The following is a 15,659-nucleotide window of genomic DNA, read 5'->3' on the forward strand; positions in this document are numbered from 1 at the left end:
CAACGGCGAACAAAGGCATTTAATACAGTTTATTATATGTAATTACTAGTCACCTTGGTTTAACATAAATTTAAGTGACAGGAAATTTACATCGGGCAAACAGGGAGAAGTCTTAATACCAGATTTAAAGAACATACTACTGGAACATCACGTAATAAATCACTCGTCGGACAGCATTGAGATATTGGAAAACATGTAGAAATCATTAAAAGGGAAAATCAGAAGGTACTGCAAGTAACCCAAAAAGGACCTATGATGGATATTGTAGAGAGCATGGAAATTTTTATACATAATAAACGGAATCCGGGAGCGATGCTGAATGAACATATACAGAGTCACGATAAAAAGTTTTTTGAGGTGTTCGAAAATATTATTTGTACACAATGATCCTACTTTTCCTTTTATTATTTTAAAACTTTAATTCCTTTAATGGGTACTACAAACGTGTAGTAAATTTTTGTCCTATCTTTAGATTTTTTAGGTTATCCTTGATTGTCGATATTTCCATAACCTCAAATAAGTGATAACATCTCTGTGGATGAAGAGCCGCAACGAAGAGCGGATGAAGAGCAGCAACGAACGCCGTGGCCAGGGCAAAGATAACACCATACGAACACACCAGCTGCTACCATGACGACGGCGTCCTCAGTACACAGACTAGAGGGCGCCTGATATACGATTTATAATCCATGGCAACGGCGTCCTCACCACGAGGAGTAGAGGGCTTTGTAGTCCTTCCATATTAGCCGTTTTTTAGTAAATTGACCCCAAAATTTGCAACGTAAATGTACGAATAGATATATTATAATACGAGACGACACCAGTTTTTGTGTGTCACAAATTGTTTTAATTTATATTATGGCACATAATATAATATACTTTTACGAATTTTACGACTTGACTACGGAAAATTTGTTATTAATTTATAATTAACAGTATAATTGTAACTCTTTTTAAATGGATTGGTTCCGTTTTCTGTTATTTACTGTAACTTAAATTTATGTTAATCCAAGGTGACCAGTATATACATATAATAACCTGTATTAAATGCCGTTGATCGCCGCTGGGGGTGTTGCCGTCTATTCACGTGATCTCAGCACGCTATGTAACCCGATACGAAGGGTTAGTCTCGCATAGTTTCCTGCCGTTATGTAGACAGGAGTGACACCACCAGCAGTCGACCGATGGGTAACGTGTTTTAAATTTACGTCATATTAGCTGTTGTATAATGGAGTCTTTCTGACGGATATCTATGATTTCACAGTGTAAACGCCCAGAAGGTGACCCTTACGTCGGGTTGAAACCGGTTGGCGATATTATAATAATAAATGCTATTAAGGCTGTTTTTGAATAATTGATTAGCATAACGTATCCCAGGACAGTACTCGCCGTCTGTACGTTCGACTGGAAGACCGAGTCAGCGCCGTCAAGCCTACACCAGGTACTAATGTAGCGTTTCAGCATGCTTCGTTAACTGGTACCTCAAAAACTCTTGTCCTGTTGATCTTTGAAGGTAATGATTTCATGTGTTGCATTGTTGCAATATGTAATCTTGAGTGATATTGACACTTGCCAATACTGTTTGTCCAGCAGCATATTACCCATTATCACATTCCCCAGACCTAGCGGACAATGCATTAGATTGATGTTAGGCAAGTGAAGTTCAGCAGTCGCCATAACGCGTTCCTCTCCTAGGCTGGGCGACCTCTGGGCCGGCCGTCGCGGCAAGTGCTAGCTGTGGGCGACGCGGGCCAGGGCGGGGCCAGACACAGGAAGAATTTATATTGGCGATCTCGACTGCGGCGCGGCGGGCGCGGCGTGCCCGGCCAATATATATTCAGTGGTGGCGCCAATAAACTCCGATCGGGCCGTCCGGAATACTTGCTGGCGGCAGTGGCCGCCGTCCGTCACGGCGCTCCTCCCGTCCGTAGGCAAGCGCCCCTAGCAGGGCGACTGCCCGCCAGCCAGCCGTAGGATAGCGCCCCTAGATGGGCGACGGCCCGCCAGACAGAGTCCGTCCTAAATCACGCAGCTCCCACAGATTAATTTCACCGCTCTGACGCCACTCAACGAGCGGACTGCACAGACACCACTGAATGCATGTCTTGCTGTCCGTACGGTGTAAATATGCGGAAAGCAGGATTCACAACTTTGTAAAACATCGGTTTACCTGTTTAAAAAAATTTCAGTGCCTGGTGGCCTCATGATAGTTACCTTTTTCTTCTTTATTTTCTGCGTCTTCAACGTCGTCTTTCCTTCAGGGAGAGTACCTTTACAGATTGCGGCCTCTTTCTATGTTTTCCTCGGTCAGTCGACGCTATGAAGGATCTTGCAAATGTGAGTATTCGATTTTCGATACATTGCATACGTATGACTTTACCACGTTTTCCAGTAGTCCGTTATCTTGTGATTCGGGGCCAATACATTCAGCTCCTGACGAATATTTTCATCCCTTTATCTCTCCTGTCTTTACATCCCATTACTGATACTAAAAATCTCGTCCTTTGCTAGTATTTGTTAACGATATTTTTTTCCCAGTTCTCTGTACTTCGTTACCGATTTCTTAAAGTAGGATCTATAAAATTTCTCTTACCAACTTTATCACATAACGTTCTTATTATTTATCCACACATTAGTCGATATTTTGGCAATTTTTCCGTAACTTCGACGATTTGATTATGTGATACATCACAGCCTAGCTTTTTAAAAGACAAATTTATATTTTCTTCTACGAAGACTTCCCCTTAATTCCATTACTGTAGTCTAGCGTGTAAAGATCTTACAGTTGCCGGCCGCTATGGCCTATCGGTTTTAGGCTCTTTAGTCCGCAATCGCCCTGCTGCTACTGTCGAAGGTTCAAATCCTGCCTCGGGCATGGGTGTGTGTGATGTCCTTAGGTTAGTTAGGTTTAAGTAGTACTAAGTCTAGGGGACTGATGACCTCAGATGTTAAGTCCCATGGTGCTTAGAGCCATTTGAACTATTTGATCTTAAAGTTATGTTCCTTATGAATTCGAACAAGCCTGTGTACCTGGATCTCCAGATCGTCTTCCCTTTTCCGAAAACTATTTCATCGTACGCATGTATAAGAGTGTTTAAATATTTCTCACGCCATGTCTTAAAACACAGAAAAATAGGAACCAAAGTCACTTACAACTGAAATAAGTAGGAGAAGCTCAGAAACTAAGACAAAATTGCTTCAGGATAAATGAGAAGACACAGAAAGGGCTATGATTTTCGGGTGGACTGACTCGTCATATAGAAAAGTCTAAACAGTCGGTGAAACTGAGAGAAAAGGTGGTAACACTAAGAGTATAATGAGAATACCACGATTAAATGATTTCGTGATCAATGGTGACGACAGAACTGCCTCTCTGGTGCCTTTATCTTTCATAAAGACAAACCGATCGTTGTCTAACAGATCTTCAATTTTCTTTCCATTCTTCTCAATATCATTCTTATCAGCAAAATATATGGACGAACCGTTAAGCTCAATGTGATATAATTCTTGCACTTGTCAGATCTTGTAGTCTTCGGAATTGTGTGGATGATACTATTTCGAAAATCAGATGGTATATCAGCAGACATAAACACCAGTGTGAATAGTCGTTTTATTGTCTCATCTCCCAATGGTTTTAGAAATTCTGTTGGCATATTATCTATCCCTTGCGCCCTTTATTATCTCAAGTCTTCCAAAGTTCGTCTAAATCATGATTCCAATAGATGATTCTTTATGTCTTCAGTATCGATTCACGTTTATTCGTCTGTGACGTCAGACAGATCTTCCCCCTCATAGAGGCCTCCAGTGGATTCTTTACACTTACCCGCTCTGTATTTAACAGTGGAATTCTGGCTAAACTCTTGGTGTTACCACCCTTGCTTTCAATTTCCACTTGACTCTAATACACTCTGAGTCGGTCTCAGCCATTTCTTTTTTCGTTTTCTTCAAATTTCGCCTTGCCTTCTTTTCACTTCCTGTTTATTTCATTCCTAAGCGACCTGTATTTGTGCGTTCCTGAACGTACCTAAACAATATTTATGCTTCCTTTTTTCATCGATCATCTGAAGTATTTCCTCTGTTACCCATGGTTCCTTCGCTATAACTCTCTTTGTACCTATGTTTTTCTTTCAAACTACTGCGATTGCCCGTTTTAGAGATTTCCATTCCTCTCCGAACTGCCAACTGAGCTATTCTTCATCGCAGTATCTATAGCATAAGAGACAATGAAGAGTATCTCTTCATTCCTTAGTAATTCCGTATCGTATATCATTGGACATTTATTGTTCTTGACTAGTATCTTAAAATGACTGGATTGTGATCTGGGTACATATCTGCTCCTGGGTTCACCTTACAATATAGTATCACATTTCCTAAATTATGTCTTACCATGATGCCATCTAACTGGTATTTTCTCTTTTATCTAGGGTTTTTCGAAGTATACTTCCTCCTCTTGTGATTCTTGAACAGAATATTCTTTATTATTAATTAAAATTTATTGCATAACTCTATTGGTCGTTCTCTTCTCTCAGTCCTAGTGCCAGTTCCATACATTCCCGTAACCCTTTGTGGTATTCCTTGCACCACAATCGCATTCCAATCCCCATTATTCTTAAATTTTTATCTCCCATTAAATACTGAATTACCCTTTCAATACCTTTATATACTTTCTCAATCACTTCATCTGTCAATATATATATATATATATATATATATATATATATATATATATATATATATATATATATATATACCTAAAGTGTCTTCGTCGGTGTTGGTCTGCTCTTGAGTGTGTTGAGAACAACCCTATCATTGTACTGTTCATAGTAACTCACTTTCTGTCCTAGTCTCGTATACATAACGGATATTACTCCCTGAAGTCCCTGGGCTCTAAGGACAGAGCGGATCCGGTTATATTTGTGGAAAGGGTCCAAAATAATTTACTGTCAGTTGTACTCAACATATAAACTTTATTTGTTGAAACGCACAGTCACATAAGCAGGAATGAAAACCCTCAAGGTTTTAACGAAAGACCTCCTTTGATTAAATTTAGATCGGCAGAAGGCAACATCGAAAATCGAAGGCACCAGGCCTAAGCAAGGAATTGAAGTACAGGAGTTCTTCTGGAGGTTGCACTTCTTTCGAAAATCAAAATTATCTTCAATATAAAGAGGCTGAAAGGCTTAGCTTAAATTTTTCCCTTAGAGCTCGGCTGAAGGCCTCACATTAATCAAGAACAGTGTTACGGCTTAAGGCCAAGACAAATATTTTCAAAGTTTAATTTAAATAGTTTGAAAAGTCGGCTGAGGCTCGCATATCAACAAAACAATTTAACGGCTTAAGGCCTAGCAATAAGAGCTTTCAATTTGGAAAGGCTGAAGGCCGTATCTAAAACGTATTTCGTGTAAAACTAAGCTAAAGGCCTCATACTAAAGAATAAAAATCATACGACATAAGGGCAGAACAAGGATTCTGAATTTTCAATTTAAGAGAGATTAAAACTCTGCTGAAGGCCTCACACCATACAGAAAAAATTTTTACAGCTTTAGGCCTAAAGGGAAGAGCTTCTAAATTTCAACTAAAATAGGCAAAAGGCTTTATCCTAAAAGGCTTCACATAACTCTCAGCTGAAGACTACAAGCGAAACCCAAGAATCTCATGGCTTAAAGCCCAGACAAAGAAAATTGCCATTTTTAATTTAAGCTGGAATACTCGGCTGAAGGCCACATAAAAACTAGAAAATATTTCTTATGGCTTAAGGCCTAGACAAAATTGTAAACTTATAATTTGAGAAAGCTGGAAACTCGGCTGAAGGCCACATATCAACTTGAAACTAATTAACGGCTTAAGGCCTAGGCAGAAGGAATTTTCAATTTCAATTTTCAAAGGCTGAAACTAGGCTGAAGGAGACATACCTAACAAGAAACAATTTTTCTTACGGCTTAAGGCCTAAGAAGAAAAGCCTTGCAATTTTAATGAGCTAAAATTCGGCTGAAGGCCACACAGAGTACCTAAGACTAAAAAGGAAATCACTACGTAAAACACAAGGAGCGGCGCGCAGAAGGTTCCAAGGGTCGGAATGGGAAGGTCTCTAGGTGAGACAGGCAGCCAGACCAACAACCTCGTAATCGGAAAGCAACCCAACCGAAAGACTGCCGTCGAACCAACCAACAAGATCATTTCTGCTCCACCCGACCAGCAAAACGACAACAAGATATCAATAGCACAACGTAGAGGATACTGGTGCTCAATCAGGCCAAGTCGGAATAAATCCCCCAAAATACCAACAACACCTCAGCTGTCGAACTGAACGCCGTGCTGGACAGCATCAACACAGCGAGGAAAATACACTGCAAAAAACTACATCAACGAGCAGTGCAGGTCACCGGAACATCAACGGCAACAAGGCAGAAGATACTGCTGGTACATTTAATTAAAGAAGGAATGAATTACATTAAGTTAGGTGTCACACAGGAATACAGCTGCTATTCTAGCAGATTTCAATGCACACTCATTGTTGCTCGCGGGAATCTCCCAGAAAGCGACAACCAGGATCAAACGAATAGATGTGATAGCAGTTGAGACTCGATAGTATGTTAAGTGAACACTCAATTTTAGTATCCAAGATTGATGGGCGACGAACTTCGTAACCCTCGCGAGAAGCGCCTCACTACTCAAACCGCGTGTGCACGCTGCCAAAGGCTCCGGCCTGGCTACCCGCCACGGAAACTTCCTCGCTGCTCTGCCCCAACCGACCAACCGCCACACACGGCACAACCGGCAAATATGTCCGCCACACCAAAGATAGTACAGCAGTACCAGTTCCGATACACTCTGACGCTGCCACTCACAGAGAGAAGACAGCAACGTTATTTCGGTAACCGAAGAAGAAATAAGACACCACTGGACCGCAACCAAAGATAAAGAAACAAGGTATGACGCTAGCCATGGTTCATTCCCGTTATATCATTACCTCCTGCTATTAGTATTATGCTTCACTTTTCGGAAAGAAATTCTTGTCTTCTCTCCATGCAATTTATTGACACCCCTCTCCCCTAACTAGATTGGGCCTCCGCACTATCCCTTTCAGATTTTCTAACTTCCATACCGCATTAAAACTTCTGACATTACGAAAAGGTTCAAATGGCACTGAGCACAATGGGGTTTAACATCTGAGGTCATCAGTCCCCTACAACTTAAAACTACTTAAATATAACTCACCTAAGGATATCACACACACACATACCGAGGCAGGATTCGAGCCTGCGACCGTAGCGGTCGCGCGGTTCCAGACTGAAGCGCCTAGAACCACTCGGCCACTCCGTCCGGCTCTGGCATTACACTCCCTGTCCTTTAGAATGTAATAATTTTGTTGATATTTTTTTTCTCATGATTTCCTACCCTATACAGTCCACTCCCAGAGGTCCCCATGAGGGTCTATACCGCAATATTTTGCCAATGCAGAGGTCATCGTAAGATTTCTTCAATTACACGTCACATGTCCTGTGTATACACATGATGTGTCTTTAAAGCGGTTGCTTCCATTGCCATCAACATCCTCCTTTTTCTTTTACCATCATTCTTCTGACTGGTTTGATGCTGCCCGTCGCGAATTCCTCTCCTGTGCTAACCTCTTCATCTCAGAGTAGCACTTGCAACCTACCTCCTCAATTATTTGCTGGATGTACGAGGTGCGGCTAGAAAAAAACCGGACTGATGCTGGAAAAAAAACATTTATTTACAACTATTTACAATTTCATGTTATCTCCTTCAATGTACTCTCCTCCTCGGTCTCTACACCGCTCCATACGAATTTTCCACTGTTCATAGCAATGCTGCAGATCATTTTCGGTAAGTCCATACATTACTTCCGTCGCTTTTTCTTTTACTGCTTCAACAGTCTCAAATCTAGTTCCTTTCAAAGCTGACTTGACTGTAGGGAAAAGAAAAAAGTCACAGGGGCCAAATCAGGTGAGTAGGGTGGATGATCTAAGATGGGAATGTTGTGTTTTGCCAAAAACGTCTTCACTGACAACGCACTGTGAGCTGGGGCATTGTCTTGGTGAAAGATCCATGACTTTTTTCTCCACAATTCGTTCCGTTTGCTCCGTACTCGCTCACGTAGGGTAGCCAGGACTCTAATGTAGTAATGCTGATTCACTGTTTGTCCCTCTGGTACCCAATCAATGTGCACAATCCCTTTGATGTCAAAAAAAACAATCATCATTGCCTTCAATTTCGATTTTGACATTCGTGCTTTTTTTTTGTCGTGGAGAACCAGGAGTTTTCCAATGCATCGATTGGTGTTTAGTTTCGGGATCGTAAGTAAAAAACCACGATTCATCGCAAGGAATAACATTTTGTAAGAAGGTGGGATCACTTTCAATGTTTTCCAGGATGTCAGAACAAATCATTCCTCGGCGTTCCTTCTGTTCAATTGTGAGACACTTTGGAACCATTTTTGAACACACTTTGTTCATGTTGAAACTTTCATGAAGAATCTGCCTAACACTTTCCTTGTCAACTCCTATTAACTCAGACACTGCTCTGATTGTTAAACGGCGATCTTGTCGAACAAGTTTACCGATTTTTTCAATGTTTGCATCAGATTTTGCTGACAATGGTCTGCCAGTGCGAGTGTCATCACTGGTGTCTTCGCGGCCATCTTTAAATCGTTTAAACCACTCAAACACTTGTGTTCGCGATAAACAATCATCGCCGTACACTTGTTGTAACATTACAAACGTTTCACTTGCAGATATTCCTAGTTTGAAACAAAATTTGACGTTAACACGCTGTTCTTTCTGTACACTCAACATTTTCCGACGCACAGACAAAACGTCAACTACTTAAAACAGACGCCACGGGCAGACTGAGTGCAGGAGGCAGATGAAACTCGAGCAGTAGGCGGAGCGAGAGTCACGTGACAGGCCACGCGACTTTCAGCCTTATTGCATTCGTTTTGTTGTTTCACCAGTAGTAGTCCGGTTTTTTTCTAGCCACACCTCGTATTCCCATCTCTGTCTTCCTCTATAGCTTTTGCCCTCTATAGCTCGCTCTAGTACCATGGAAGTCATTCTCTCATGTCTTAACAGATGTCCTATCATCCTGTCCGTTCTCCTTAATAGTAGTTTCCACATATTCTCTCCTCACCCCTTGTGTTATCTGTCCACCTAATTTTCAACATTCGTCTGTAGCACCACATCTCAGATGCTTCGAATCTCTTCTGTTCCGGTTATCCCACAGTCCATGTTTCACTACCATACATTCTCATGCCGCTGATAATTGCTGATTTTTCCGCCTTTAGGGCAGTTTCCCACCGCAAGGGCGAGAGAGTGCCCTGAACCTCTGTCCGCTCCACCGCCCTCTTCGATAATCCCAGTGGCCGCCTATGCTGATGAGCTTTATTCAATATTTGAAGCTGTGGCGTAGTTCGAAACAATGGCTGAGGACATTCTGATTAGCAATCAAAGACACCACACCTTGACCACGGGTGGATGGTTTCTGGAAGACTTAAGATTAAGTGAAGCAGAAGGGGTAGGCAACATTCTATCGTACTTTCTAAAATCATTGGTAGAAGTGGCAACAGAATCACTATTGAAGGTAGTGTGTACGCTGAATGAGGCTGGCGATATACCTTATGACTTTCGGGAAAGGACCTTTTTTTTTCAATCTTACTTCCGCTACATCAGAACTGCTTCTCTGGGAACTCTGCCTTTCCTAAGGATAACTGATCTTCGTCTAACAGATCCTCAAGTTTCTTTTCCATTCTTCTGTGTATTTATCTTGTCACAAATTTTGATGCATGAGCCTTGAAGCACATTATTTGATAATTATCTGGTTTATCGGTTCTTGCTATCTTCGAAATTGTGTTTTAAAGGAGGAAAAATTTCCTATGAACATTTGTCCGGGAATGTGTCGTTGCCCCGTTAGATGGCGCTGATGAGTGCCGTTCCTCTGGCTACGTACTGTGTGTTACTTGGGTGTTGCAGGCTGTGTGATTGACGCAGCGTACTATAAACAGCAGGATGGCGGAGCTGCGCGTACACCAAAATAGGAGGACGGGGTTCTACTGGATACTGAGACGAACAATAGTACAAGCTCCAAATCTGGTATACTCTCTATCCGATGCCTGCCTCCTCGTTCGCCTGTCTGAAAGACACAATGTGATGCAGCTGGTATCTGTGAGGATACTTGTTTTGCTATAGCCGTGCTGCCTGTTGATAGTTTCCATCTCCTTGGGCGCACAAAAGTGAGATCTTGGCTTGTTTACGACATGAATTTAGGATCATCCTTCTGATCACAGTACTATCACTCATCCGTATGGTGGAAGTTTGCAGAAATAACAGCTGGGTATTCTAAGTCTTACTGCCCTCTGTACTCACTACTGAAGCTGAAACATTCTTCTGTACCGCTGGAAGACCAGTCTAAATCGATCTCACAGCAGCAAGACGTCGATACCGCAGTGGTAGATGTTGTCTGAATCTCGTCAACCAATAGTAGCAGCCATTGTTCTGCAGTAAAAATTTCATAAGAAAGGTTACACAATCCCCTGCTCCAGCTGATCTTGCTGTAATTAATCGATAGTGCTGTGCCGGTAGGGGTAAGCCAGAAAACCTCTCCCATGCCTTTCCACAATACTGAAGCTAACAAGTCGTAAGGCTTACTAGTAGACATACGAGAGAAAACACGCCCTCCACACAAAGAAAGCCTTTTGCAGAGATCTGAAGAAAACACGCTTCTTTGGGGTAGCTACAGAGGCAAAAGGTGATACTTATACCCTACCGTCTGTTACATGCTGCACCTGGCTTAGATTTTTATCTTTTTCTGAAACTATCCTTCCCTGGGTCTCGACAAATACTGATTTTTGATCCTCTGTACAGTTCAGAGTATGGCAATTTGTTAAGCAAATCCCGCATTCAACTACGCGTGCTGAAGTCAGCCCTCAGCCCTGAATTGCTTCACATAGTCCAGTAAACATCTATATATGCCCAACCAGACTGGAAGCTTTCAGCTCTGCACAAAAGTAATCAGCTCCCCACCATAATAAAAGACGAGAAAATCAGAAGCAATTAGCTGGTCAATCACTGAGAATTATGTTACAGCGTAAGAAATCGTCTGTGTTGACCTAAGGGACGAGCATATAATATCGTCCAATATAGTTTTGGTGAAAAACCACCCCAGAACAAAACCCCTTACAAGAGTAGGGTGTACTCAGAAGTAAAACTACGTTGTATGATCCAGTACAGAAAGTATTTAAATTTTTAGAGTTAATAATTAACCTCCTAGATCAAATAATAGGAATGGAAGTGATAAAGTACGATCTATTACATATACTGACAAGTACCGTAACAGGAATGTAGTCATAATTGTTCTTAGAGCAGCTGAACAGAAACAAGGAGTTGATGAACTACGATGAGTTATTTGGAGAAATAAGGTACCACCTAGGGCAGCGATCGTAAATCTTCTTTGCTCAAGAGCCAGTACTAACGTTTTTGGGGTGACACCTCTGCCAGTATACATACCCATCTTATAATTAAGTGCTGGCCTACATGCAAATAGCCCCAACTGGCAAACTATAGTAACGGCGTTGTAAGTACCGCAGGCCACCTATGACTCATCGATAAAAGTCGGCACGTTTCGAAACGCTTCGTGTCCACTGTTCCTCGTTCCAGATTGGTATTACTCTCTGTGACACCAGCTATGAGGCACTCTTATTCCATGACGAGGTGTTATTATGTTGTCTGTGTGAGCTGATGATTAGTTAAATATTAAGGAGAACTGTCTCGAACATGGCTGTTAGAAGCAATTAATAAAGTACACAGTCAATCAGTTACCGAATTTTATTTATTTTTTCGCTTGAACCAGGATTGATACCGCGAATGGTATCTTTTTCTGGAGAAAGAGGAATTACTTCGATTACGTTACATATTTAGTGACAAAAGTATTTACTAAATGTTTTGAACGCCAATTTTTTTACTATTGCATTGTGTCACAACATCCTTAATTTAATTTCACATTCTTAGCCACAAATAAGTACTGCATTTCAAGACGACCGCCTCTCTAATGCTTATTAGGAAACCCATTGTTCCTTGTGAGTCAAAATTTATACATCACCTGATCGATACGAGTCGCGCACGCGTCTTGGTTGTCAGTACTGAAAGACAGTCAGTCGAGCATTCAACCTTCCACATCCTCTAACTCCCTTAGTGAACGCGCAGTTTACTCCTGTACCCCTGAGGTAAGCGGCCAGCCTTACTTAGGTCACGACCGAATTGAAAGCAACCACATCATAAAAGGTTACTGTCTCTGTAAGTACGTAGGTGAAGGAGGGTAACTCGTTGAAACCATGGAGAGAGATACTTCAGTTTATCGGCGAAAGAAAGAAGTACAAAAATGTTCAGAAAAATTAAGGAATACAGAAACAGAAGTTACACTGTTAAAAGAAAAACCTCAATTGGAAGTACAGGAAAGATAAGACAAAAAGGCTGCATGCAAAATGTAAACAAATGGAAGATGAAATGATTCTCGGGTGGCAGTCAGCACACAGAAAACTCAAACAACCTTTGGAAAAATTAAAAGCAAGAGCGGTAGTATTAAGAGTGCAAAGGGAATTCCATTATTAAATCTAGAAGAGAGAGCAGGTAGGTGGAACAGCACATTGAAGGCTTCTACCAGGAGAAGGACTAATCGGATGTCGTGATGGAAGAGAAACAGAATTCGAAAAGGAAGAGATAGGGATCCATTATTAGAATCACAATTTAAAAGAGCTTTAGACGACTTAAAGTGAAACAAGGCAGAAAGTACAGGCACCATTCCAACGTTCCATCGGAATTTAGGAAATCATTTTGAGAAGTGTCAACGAAACGACCAGTCACGTTTCTGTGTAGGATATATGAGACTGACGGAATCCATCGGACTTTCAGAAAAATCTCATTCTGCCAAGTCCGAGAAGAGCAGCAGCCGGTAAGTAAGAGAAACATTACGCAATCGGCTTAACAGTTCATGCATCAAAGTTGCTGAAAATAATAATACGCAGAAGAATGGAAAATTGAGGATCTGTCACAAGACGATCAGTTTGACTTTAGGTAAGACAAAGGCACCAGAGAGGCAGGTATGACATTGGAGTTGATAATGAAAGCAAGACGGAGGAAAAGTCAAAACACTTTCATGGGATTTGTCGACCTGGAAAAAAGTTCAATAATGTTAAATGGTGCAAGATGTTCGAAATTATGAGAAAAATATATGTTTGCTACAGGGAAAGACGGGTAAAATATGATGTACATGAACCATGAGAGAACAATAAGACTAGAAGACCAAAAACGAAGTGCTCGTATTAAAAACGGTGTAAGACAGGGATGTTATCTTTCGCTTTTCTATCTATACAGCGAAGAAGTAATGACGGAAATAAAAGAAAGGTTCCAGATTTAGATTACAATTCAAGGTCAAAGGATATCAGTGATAAGATTCGGTGATGTGATCATTGGAAGTGAAGATGAATTACAGGATCTGTTGAATGGAATGAACAATGCGTTGTATGCATATTATGAACTGAGAGTAAAGCGAAGAAACACGAGAGTAATCAGAGGTAGCAGAAATGTTAGCAGCGAGAAACTTAATATCAGAACTGATGATAACTAATTAGACGGAGTTCAGGAATTATGCTACTTAGGTAGCAAAATGGCCCATGAAGAATGGAGCAAGAAGAAAATGAGAAGTAGACTAGTGCTGGCAGAAAGTGCATTCCTGGCCAAGAGAAGAGCAGTGGTATCAGACATAGGTCGTAATTTGAGGAAGAAGTATTTGCGAATATACTTTGGAGCACTACACTGTTGGCATAGAAATAAGGATTGCGAGAAAATCGGAACAGAAAACAATCGAAGCATATTAGACATGATGCTACAGACGAATATTATAAATTCTGTGCACAGATAGGGTACGGAATGAGTAGTGTCTCCCAGAATTTTGGTGGAATGGGATATATTGAATATACTGCCAAGAGAAAAGAACGATATCACAGGAAATTTGTTAAGACATCAGGGAATATCTTCAGTTGTGCTAAAGAGAGGTGTAGAGGGTAAGACAGGGATTTCGATACATGCAGCAAATAACTGGGGCTGTAGTTTTCAATTGCTACTCCCATATGGAAATTTTGGCACTCGATAGGACATCGTGCCTGTCAGTTGCTAGATGCATATTACTATAAAATGTGGCTGAGAACTTCGGAGCTCACGAATACTTGATTGGGGCCGCATGCGACACGTCGACCGCAGATGGACGATCACTGACCTAATCATAAGAGTTCGTACATTCGCGGCGTGGTCGAGAACAGGGATGGGGGCAAAACGTTGACAGTTGCGTAAATTGGAAGAGTGTTACGTCTACCACTTACGAAGAGAGATGTTATACAATATGCAGGGTGTCCCATTTATCATGGCCATCCAAAATTACTTTTTTCTAGAGCGTTAGCCGGCCGAAGTGGCCGTGCGGTTAAAGGCGCTGCAGTCTGGAACCGCAAGCCCGCTACGGTCGCAGGTTCGAATCCTGCCTCGGGCATGGATGTTTGTGATGTCCTTAGGTTAGTTAGGTTTAACTAGTTCTAAGTTCTAGGGGACTAATGACCTCGGCAGTTGAGTCCCATAGTGCTCAGAGCCATTTGAACCATTTTTTTTCTAGAGCGTTAAATAGAAGATTGTTTTAACGAATATTTTTTAAATCGTTGGGTAGTTCTTGCTGAGTGTATACGTTTTATGTAGGATATCCGGGATGGAGGTTAATATTTTAAATTGGAACCATTTACATTTCATTCAAAATACACTCACCCTCTCAAAAGAAGTATTCAAAACTTCATCACATTGTGACATTTTATCCATAAAACTATTACCTATGGATGTGGCAAATAATACCTAACTTCTCCAATTCAAATATCACTTCCGTGCGTTTCACTAACTAAATTGTTTAACTTCCTCAAGGCGCGTTTGAATGTTTTACAAATTACTAATAAACACTGAATGGGACAGTACTGCACTGTACCATAGTTGAATCGTGTTATTGTGTATTACCGTATTACGACAATGCAGAAGTAACATTGCCCTTTGTAGTAACTTTTACTCTGATACTATAGCTACATGACGAAGAGAGTGTTTACGTCACATGCTCAAAAAGGTGACCATTGGCATTCATACATAGGGTTACTCTGTGGATGAAGGACGTACTACATCGTGTTACTGCTTCCTCTCTGATAGCTGTGCGAGCATCAATAATGCGTTGCTGCGTGTCCTGTGGTGTTGTTGGAACATTTTGGTAGACATCTTCCTTGCCTGCTCCCCACAGAAAAAGAAATCGATCAGCGTAGGCTACGGAGATCGGACAGATCAACTACTTGGCACACAACGTCCAGTGCACCTACCAGGCTATTTACGGCCCAGAAGTTGTTGTGCTCATAAGGAATTATTTGTAGAGCAGCCATCATGCCGATACCACATGACCATCCTCTGGTTCACAGGTACGGCGACCAAGACAACAAGAATAATGTGCATTAGAAATCTGGCGTATTGTCTAACATTTTAGTTGCCATTTCGAAGGGAAGGTCCGTTAATGGTATCTCCAATAATTTTGCACCAAACATTATCGTCCCATGGACGTTGATGGCCTACCAGTCT

The sequence above is a fragment of the Schistocerca nitens genome, chromosome 6, assembly GCF_023898315.1.
Source record: "Schistocerca nitens isolate TAMUIC-IGC-003100 chromosome 6, iqSchNite1.1, whole genome shotgun sequence".
NCBI classification, from domain to species: Eukaryota; Metazoa; Arthropoda; class Insecta; order Orthoptera; family Acrididae; genus Schistocerca; species Schistocerca nitens.